Below are 9,945 nucleotides of genomic sequence, written 5' to 3'. Positions count from 1 at the left end.
CCACCCTTCAGGACCTGGCACCAGGCCCGCCACCCAGTGGAAGCTAAGCAAGCAACTCAGGAAGAGAAATCCTGGACATGATCTTTGGTCATTAAAATATGGTCCCATCCAGTTTTTACTTCTCTCCCCATGAAGCTCTAAACTCTGAACAGACGGGTATGTGTTTTTTGTTTGTTTGTTTTTTTCTTCAAAATACCAACTAAACTGCTGTTCTGCTTATTGATATATGGGGCTTGCTGAGCAATCCTCTGATTAACACCCGCCCCCAACCCCCACCCACTCTTTCCTCCAGAAATGCTTGCTTCTCAGATCTTTAGGTATTTCTACAGCATTCTCTAGGGAAGCCAGCACTTTGCCAAAGTGACCAGGGCTGTGGCTTTAACTCCTCTGCCCTTCACAATCCCCAACATTAAGTTCTCAGCCTGGGACATCCGGGACACTGTGGGAGGGGAGACTGTAGTAGGAGTGTTTGAGAAACAAGCTGCTTCCAGGCCATGGAGCGGCCCTTCATGTGACAGTCCTCATGTGGGCTGGTAGAAGTATCAGAGTCCTGGGAGCCACCAGAAGAGGCCACCTGGCCCAGCCTCTGGTCCTGGACAGGGGAAACCCCAAGCCAGGACAGCTTCGGAAGAAACCACTCAGGATATTAGCTCTTGGATCAAGCCAGTGGGGAAAATGCAAGAAAAGCATGGCTAGGAATAATTTTCAAGCTCCATTTCAGATTCCTCTAAAATTTCCTTTGTTCTTGCTTATTGCCAGTATGTTCTCACTTCATGGTGTTTGAATGCAACCAACAGCAAGGCTCCCCATATTCTCAACTCAGCTGTCCAAAAGCCAAGCAGGCCTGGCATTTTCTCCTTTAAAAACATGGCAGGTCACTGGAAAGATGTTTCCATCTTAGCTGTCATTAATAATTTTGACTTGGTGTTCTGCAGCTTATGTATGTGGAGAGGCCACATCTATCTTCTCTACTCCCCAACTGCCAGACAGAGAAAAATAGCCACAGGCGTCTTCTGAAATGCCCTGAGGCACAATAGAGCCAGGGACAATTAAGGAAATCAGCAACATCAAGGCAACCAGCTAAGGCAGTTCCCATGGAAAATGCTCCAGCCAGAGGTTTCTTTGAAGTGAGCCAAGGTGCGGGTGAAAACGTGGATTTCTTAAGTAATCCTGAGTTTCTCTTCTCCCATAGAGGGCTGTGTATAAAGTGTGGCCTAACTGAGTGGGAAAATCCACATGGTTCTCTTAATTAACCAATCCTATTGGAGGTCTAACTTTTAGAGCACAAAGGCGTAACTAAGCACAATTAAAGTCATTGTAAGCCGCGGAACTTGAGAAAATAGGCAGCCTCCTGGATGTTGGCTGGGCAAACACAAACTTATAAACCAACAATAAATATGCCAACAGCAGTAAACCCTTGTTCACCCCAAGTACACCAAGGATCTTTTTGCAGGTGGACCTGTGTCAGACACTTGAGAACAGTGGGGTGTGGTAGAAAGAGCACTGGACTGGGAATCAAAATACCTGGGTTCTTGATCTGGCTCTGCCACTACTGCCTGTGAGACTCTGGGCAGGTTCCTTCCCCTCTCTGGGACTACACGCGCTCATCTGTACTCTGAAGGGGCCAGGTTAGGCCATCTCCAAGGGCCCTTCCAACCAGAAACCTTGAATCCATGACGATTTCCTTGGCAATTCATGAGCGCATCACATAAACAGCTCCTGTTCTCTCAGGACCAACGCTTGCCACAGTTTATGTGAAGAAAATAAAACAACACTGGTGTTGACCAGCAATGTTGTCTGGTCATCCCTGGGGCCCCAAAGCCCTGCTGGGGTCAATAAGAGCAAAACTATTTTCATAATAAAACTAAGATGTTATTTGCCTTTGTCACTGAGGGTGAGCGGCTTGCTGTGCCTGCGAGCTTACAGAAGGGAAAAGAAGCCACTTTCACTTAGGAATGTCCTCGGTGAAGCAGTAAACAGTAATTTTATTAAATCTCAACTCCCAAGATTTAAAATACTCACTGTGAGTTGAAGTTCGGCACTGGGGTACCCCTACAGTGGCACCCCCTGGTCCCATCAATACCACTGCTGCTCCCCTTCACTCCTTGGCCACGAATAAGACAAGTATGACTGACTGCCTCTTCAAAGTTGTCCTTATCAGAGAGTCCTGTGTTGGAACTAGTAATCTCCTGTCTCTGTTTACTCGAAATGAGTTTAATCTCGAAAGCAAGAGTGCCATTAGAGTGTAGTTTGCAACAAGAAGCACCCAGGTTGATGGGAAAACAATAAAGGCACAGATGTGGGACACAGCAGGGCAAGAGCGCTCCTGGGCTATAACATCAGCATACTATCGCGGAGCTATAGGTGTCTTATTGGTTTATGACATTGCTAAACGCCTCACAAATGAAGTGGTAAAATGACGGCTGAAAGAACTGAGAGATCATGCTGATAGTGACGTTGCTATCATACTTGTGGGCAATAGAGTGATTTGCGTCATTTGAGGGCAGTTCCTACAGGTGAAGCAAGAGCTTTTGCAGAAAAGAATGGTTTGTCATTCATTGAGGTATCAGCTCTAGACTCTACAAGTGTAGTAGCGGCTTTTCAGACAGTTCTGACAGGGATATACCACATTGTTTCCTAGAAGCAAATGTCAGACACATGTGAGAGTGACATGTCTCCAAGCAACAATGTGGCTCCTATTCGTGTTCCACCGACCACGAAAAAATAAGGCAAAGGTGCAGTGCTGTCGGACATATAAGGCGTTTCTCTTCTCGCATAGAGGGCTGTTACAGTCCATTTCCCAGGTCCGAGGTTTAAATATATTTCTAATTCTTGTGGCCACTTTTGTGTTTTGTTTTTTAAAATATATTTTTATTGATTTCAGAGAGGAAGGGAGAGGGAGAGGAAGAGGGAGATAGAGACATCAATGATGAGAGAGAATCATTGATCGGCTGCCTCCTGTACGCCCCACACTGGGGATTAAGCCCGCAACCTGGGCATGTGCGCTGACTGGGAATCAAACTGAGACCTCCTGGTTCATATGTTGACATTCACCACTGAGCCAAGCCGGCTGGGTACTTTTGTGTTTTATTACTTCCTCATACTTTACGAATTTTCCATGTTTTAAGTCTTTAGATTTTAGCTTTATAAAATCATCCACTTGTCCTGCATGACTGCAGCTTTTTTCAGGCTGTAGCTTCACCAGCCTTAGTTTGATAAACTGAATGTTTGGATTCCTCAATTATTGTTTCCTTTTCATCATGCAAACCTGTCACTGTAAGACATGAGAACTGGATCACTTGAAGCTCACACTTGTTGATCATTTTGCCACAGAGCCCCTTGTAATTCACAGTCTTTTCTCAGTGCAGTATCTATTTCCACAAATCTAAGAATTGCCCTATAAAGAGCAGGATTTTGAGAGCTTGAAAATTTTCCATTGTTCTGGAATCACTTTCTAAAATGACTTAGTAGGGTTGTGTAGTTCCATAATTTATTAAGCATCAAAGTTTATTTGAGAGGGCATTTTTTTCTGGACAAGAATTAATAAACACAAAGACTGCTCAACCCCTGACCGGTTTGGCTCAGTGGATAGAGCGTCGGCCTGCGGACTGAAGGGTCCCGGGCTCGATTCCAGTCAAGGGCATGTACCTTGGCTGCAGACACATCCCCAGTAGGGGGTGTGCAGGAGGCGGCTGATCAATGTTTCTCTTTCATTGATGTTTCTAACTCTCTATCCTTCTCTCTTCCTCTCTGTAAAGAATCAATAAAATATATATTTTAAAAAAGACTGCTCAAAAAATGTTCTCTGTGACAAAAAGGAAAATGCATATCAAAATAAGGTGGTGGTCTTGGCAAGCACGTGTGTGGTGGTGTGAGTCGCAGATTGCACCAGCCACTGTCTACATGGAACATACTTTTTACTTGAAAGAACAATTTATAGCCTATGACTATGGAAACATTGGTATCTGGCAGATATCTTTTCAAAAATGAGTGAGCCAGTCACTTCAACAAAAACAATTAATAGTACTTTTTGGCCAAGGACAAAATTTGAGCTTCAAGAGGAAATTTGAACTTTGGAAAATTTGCATCTACCTTTGTGACATTGATAGTTTCCCAACACTTAATTTTTTTTTCTAATAAGATCAATAGTAACAAATATAATTTCTTTTACGTTGCATAATGAAATGTGTCAACATTGAAAAGACCTGCATGAACATTTTCCAAATAAATGTATAATGTTATAAAAATCTCACATGGGTAAAAGATCCATTCAAAGTTTAAGATAAATTAATGTATTTAAATGTCACAGAATAGGAAAAGTTCATTAAAAAAGTTAGTTGTTATGTGGTTTCGGATTCCACATAACAACTAACTTTAAGAAACAACATTTTGTTGTTTTGCTGTAGTATCACAGAAGACTATGCACCATTATTTTTTAAAGCTATTAAAATATTTGTCCCTTTTCTAACTACATATCTGTGTAAAACTGCAATTCATCATATACTTCAACCGAAACACCATATTGCAACAGACTGAATGTGAAAGCAGAAATAAAAATTGAGCTGTCTTCTATTAAGACATTAAAAAGATTTGTAGAAATATAGAACAGTGGTTCTCAGTCAGGGTGATGTTGTCCTCATCCACCCCAAGGCGATGTTAGGGAACGTTTTGGTTGTCATAACTGGAAGGAGGGAGTGCTCCCAGCATCTTGTGGGTAGAACTCAGAGATGCTGCAAACACCCTGCAGCGCACAGGACAGCCCACAACAAAGAATTACCTGATCCAAGATTTCAGTAGTGCCAAGGATGGGAAACCCTGGTATCAAATAATGCCACTCTCACTAAGATTTTTTTGTTTCAAAAATATTTGTATTATCATGTAATGGGCTTATTATTGTTATTTTAAGTGTCTGAATATTTTTTTTATTTCATAGTTTTAATTTATAATTTAGTAACTATCAATAGATGTAATCCACATAAACAAAGGCTCTTTGTTGTCCGAAATGATTTCTAAGATTACAAAGGGCTTCTGAGAACAAAAAGTTAAAAAAAAACAAACTCCGGATATAGACAATAGGATATATAGGTTGCGAAACTAAATTTGTTGAGCAGCCCTACACATTAGCCACACTAAAGATAAGAAAAGGTCATGGCAGGTATGCCCAAGGACATGCAGTTTCTTCTCAAGAAAGGAAGGTATCTAAAGGAGGCAGAGTAAAGAGATCAGTGTATGGTGTCAACAATGCCAATTTAAGCTTCTTATGTGTCACGGTTTCTGATCACTGCTAGGAATGCAACCGTGACTGAAATGCAGTCATTATTCCCCAAAAGCTTACTGTCTAAAAGGGAAGAAAGACATAACTGAAATTTTAATTGAAATATGGGTAGGGAGAAAAATATGTGCATGGGGTGTATGAGGTCAGTGGGGATGAGCCTTAGGTTAGGGTGGTGGGATTCAGGAGGAGGTCAAGACAGGGAGGGCTCCCTGGAGGAAGTGACCAATGAGTTGTCTTGAAGAATGAGTAGAAATTTGGTTACTGAGAGTGGAGGGACACTGCAGAGAAGGTGGTGTTCCACGTTGTGGAAACCACATAAGCAAAGGCTCAGAGTTATGATATAGCATGATAGATTAGGAGAAGATGTGAAAGGGTATAGAGAAAATGAAAAATATATTAGATAAAAACATCAAAAAATAAATTTAATGCCCCCAGTAAAATTAAGATGTTTTAAAATAAAAAATAACAGGTCTGATAACATCAAGTTATCTATATTTTTAGAAGGCTGGTTCCTAATTTAGGTATACTTTACAAAGTACCTGTTTGGGAAACAACAACAAGACTTTGCACTCTCTTCCTGAAAGCAGCCAGAACCTCTGAAAATGGTTCCCTATTCACTTGACCCAGAAAACCCCACAAAATCATGCAAATCAAGAGGTTCAAATCTTCATGTTCACTTTAAGAACACCCGTGAAACTGCCCAGGCCATCAGGGGTATGCATATCTAAAAAGCCACCAGGTATCTGAAGGATGTCACCTTACAGCAGCAATGTGTGCCATTCCGTCGTTACATTGGTGGGGGTGGTAGGCGTGCCCAGGCCAAACAGGGGGGTCGGGCCCAGGGTCAGTGTCCCAAAAAAGTGCTGAGTTTTTGCTGCACGTGCTTAACAATGCAGAGAGTGATGCTGAACTTAAGAGTAGAGTCTCTGGTCATTGAGCTCCTCCAGGTGAACAAAGCTCCCAAGATGCGGCACAGAACTTACAGCTCGTGGGCAGATTAACCCACGTGAGCTCTCCCTGCCACACTGAGAGGATCCTTCCTGAGAAAGAGCAGGTGGTTCCTAAACCAGAAGAGGAGGTTGCACAGAAGAAAAAGGTATCCCAGAAGAAACTGAGGAAACAAAAGCGTATGGCCTGGGAATAAATTCAACATAAAATCCTATCTAATAAAGAGGGAATATGCTAATTGACCCTCGCGCCGTCGTAAAGATGGTGGGCCCACAGCCAATAAGGAGGGAATATGCTAATTGACTGCCACACCCTCAAAGATGGCAGCACCCACAGTCACAAAATGGTGGTGCCCAGTCCCCTCAGCCCCACTGGGGCAGCAGGCACGCACCTGCCTCCAGAGTCCCCCAGTCCCCTCAGCTCCCCAGCCACCCAGGGCCAGCCCGAGGTGCAGGCAAGCCTCAGATGGTGGCTGCCCAGCCACCCAGGGCTGCCGGAGGCTCAGGTAACCAGGGCCAGCCGAGGCTTCTGCTGCTGGCAGTGGCAGCAGCAGAGGTGTGATGGGGCATCCCCTTCCCCTGATTACACGGTTGCCTCCTGCCCCTGAGGGCTCCCTGACTGTGAGAGGTGGTAGGCCAGGCTGAGGGACCCCCACCTCCAGTGCATGAATTTTCATGCACTGGGCCTCTAGTAAATAATAATCCTATATAATAATAGACAAATATGCAAATTGACCATACCTCTGACACACCCACAAGCCACGCCCACAAGCCACGCCCACCATCCAATCAGCGCGAGTATGCAAATTAACCCAAACCAAGATGGCTACAGCCACAGAGAGCAAGGTTTCCTAGGTAACAGAGGAAGCCAATCTTTCTGCCAGCCGTTGCAGGCCTAAGCCTCCACTCAAGCTACAAAGTTTCAATTATAGAAGGTAAACAAATTCAAACAAATGGCGGCAGAATGGAGCTTGAGAGAGCAGGCCAGGGTTGTCACCGGCAACAGGGGAAGCAAAGCTTTCCACACACCCTGGCCAGGCCCACCCGCTTAAGGCAACAAAGTTTCAATTATAACCCCAATACAAATGCCTGCGGGCCTCAGAGGGAGCCCCAGGCTTGGCTCTGCTCCAGGCTACAAAGTTTCAATTGTAGAAGGAAAATAAATTCCAGATACCAGGGCCTCCGCTTGCGTTGCCAGGGGGCGTGGCCCACCTGCAAACCACCACAGGCCCCTCACTCAGGCCGACCCACGCCCCAAGGGTACCCCACCCTGATCAGGGACACCCTTCAGGGGAAACCAGCTGTCCTGCCCCCATGTGGACACAGGATGGCCACCACAAGATGGCCAGCAGGAGAGGGCAGTTGGGAGGCACCTGGCCTGCAAGGGAGGGCAGTTGAGAGGGACCAAGCCTGCAAGGGAGGGCAGTTGGAGGTGATCAACCCTGCAGGAGAGGGCAGTTAGGGGTGACCAGGCCGGCAGAGGAGGGAAGTTGGGGGCAAACAGGCTGGCAGCAGAGTGGTTATGGGGTGATCAGGCTGGCAGGCAGAAGCGGTTAGGGGCAATCAGGAAGGCAGGCAGGCAAGCAGTTGGGAGCCAGCAGTCCTGGATTGTGAGAGGGATGTCTGACTGCCCGTTTAGGCCCGATCCCTGGGATCGGGCCTAAACGGGCAGTCGGACATCCCTTGAGGGGTCCCAGATTGGAGAGGGTACAGGCTGGGCTGAGGGACAACCCCCCTCCGTGCACGAATTTCGTGCACCGGGCCTCTAGTAAAGTAAAATAAAATAAAAAGAAGAACACTTTGCTCCTTTATCCTGATGCAACATGAAATGCTGCAGCCCCTTCTCCCTTTTGGCTCTCCTCTGTCTGTACACTATTTCTATCACTGGCTCACAAGGGCTTCCCAAAATGTTCATATGGGTCAACCTATCCTGCTAGGAAAGGATGAGAAAAGCCCACACCCTCATGGTTCATTAGCATGAACACCCCAGCCCAGGAATTCACTCCACATTTTTCATAAAGGACTTATATGGTTAGTTCATGCAAAGACATGTGATATTGGTTTTCCCCCACCAAAGAAGTTGGTCAAGGTGGTTGAATGTTTATTTCAGAGCAGTATATCAACACCATTCTGGAAAATGGGGTGGCCCTGCTGAGGGAAGAGAAAGGAATGTTTTTAACAGTGATCATGGCCTGACTATTCTGCTTACAACTTTCATCAAAGGTTGAATTGATCCAAAGGACACGCTGGCATTTGCCCAGGGTCCCAGGAGAGAGCCTGCCCTTTCCAACAGCAGCCTGTTTGACACACATCAGGTACTCTGCTTCCAATAGAAAACAGATTGATACCATTGGCATTAAAGAGGGCTAGCCAAGACCCAGGCCTCGGGCCTTGACTCCCAGAACCCCTCAGAGGGTCTGTGCAAGCTGGTTTCAGGGTGGCCCATGGAGGACAGCCCGGGATGGGCATTTTCTGAAACAGTGGGCGACCTTTTCCCAGGCTGTGCATGGCAGTCAGGAGAGGGAGCTAAGACAATGAAGGGTGGCCTGTCTCGGGTTCATCTGAGTGTGGAGGTGATTCTATAAGCAGGAGAAAGAACCATCAAACAGAGGCAGGAAGCCTAGAGGCAGGCTAAGAGTCTCTAAGCAGATTGGGGCAAATGGCAAAGGTGTGAGGATACTGGCAGTGAGCAGTGAGCGAGAGAGTGAGCAGGTCAGTTCTTAAAAGCTACGTGGCTCAGGGGCAGGCAACCTAACTGAAAGGATCTCACTCTTGGAAATCCTGGCTGACATGGCACTTGGCAGTAGTCCAGTGTTGGAGAGTTATCCCTGGACATTGTGAACACCTACAGGCCCCACCTAGGAGACCAGTGGGTGTGCCTGAGGAGGTGAGCATGGGCAGTGTGCTCTGTGTCCCCAGCAGGGCCTTGGCCTTTCCTCCCTCCAGGTCCAGGATGCAGCCTGGAGTGAAGGCTTATCAATCAAGTCTCTAAATCCCAGTGGAATCATATGCCCGCCTCCCCCACCACCACCCATTAGTGTTACTCCACATTGCAAACCAGTAGGTTCCTGCTTCACCGACAGGTGTGCAGCTTGCACACATCTTCGAGGGCATGCACGCATATTGTGGATGTGGCTAAAGGGAGATAGGAGGCTGGAGAGCGTTTCATTTAGAGAAGGTGCCAATGTCAGGCGTTAGGCCAGAGAACTTATATGCATCTATGCATTGCCCATGGACACAGACAATAATGGTGTGGGGCAGGAGCCAGGTAGAGGGGGGCAAGGAGAGAGAAAAGGGGGGACAGCTCAACAATAAAGCTTTATTTTAAAGGAATAGTGTGCACCAGTGGCCACCAAGCATGTCAAACTCACGGCCAGTGGGCCGCATGCCTTGTTATGTGAGTTTGACATTCTTGGTCCACCTTTCCTCCTCCATGCCTGTTAAACCCATCAGGCAAGCAAGCTGAACTGATTCGCACTGCCCTGATAGCCTTCAAGTAACCCTGAGAAGTGTTTCTTCATACAGGCTATCAGAATTCAGTAGCAGAAACCCCATAGCTTCAATAATGATAACAATTATTATGAAAACAATAGCTAATAATGCCCAGCGCTGTTCTAAGGTCTTCACAAACATTAATTCCTTTAATTGCCATAGTTGATAGGACGCTTTACTAACAATGTAAACCAACAAAGTGAACTTACCTGCGTTTGTTGACTAATAATA

General features: G+C 45.9%; 1 non-coding gene and 1 pseudogene across 1 annotated transcript; both read left to right on the top strand.

Annotated features, from left to right (window-relative positions):
- Positions 1-2,126: 2,126 nt before the first annotated feature.
- Positions 2,127-9,722, top strand: LOC129149615 (ras-related protein Rab-11A-like; annotated as a pseudogene).
- On the top strand, positions 2,467-2,546 carry MIR9366 (microRNA mir-9366). The gene has a single exon (NR_129279.2). It is a non-coding gene; the product is annotated as a microRNA mir-9366 (primary transcript).
- Positions 9,723-9,945: the final 223 nt, after the last annotated feature.

The sequence above is a fragment of the Eptesicus fuscus genome, chromosome 7, assembly GCF_027574615.1.
Source record: "Eptesicus fuscus isolate TK198812 chromosome 7, DD_ASM_mEF_20220401, whole genome shotgun sequence".
NCBI lineage: Eukaryota > Metazoa > Chordata > Mammalia > Chiroptera > Vespertilionidae > Eptesicus > Eptesicus fuscus.
The sequence above is the reverse complement of the archived record's forward strand: the minus strand, read 5'-3'. Positions and strand labels throughout refer to the sequence as shown.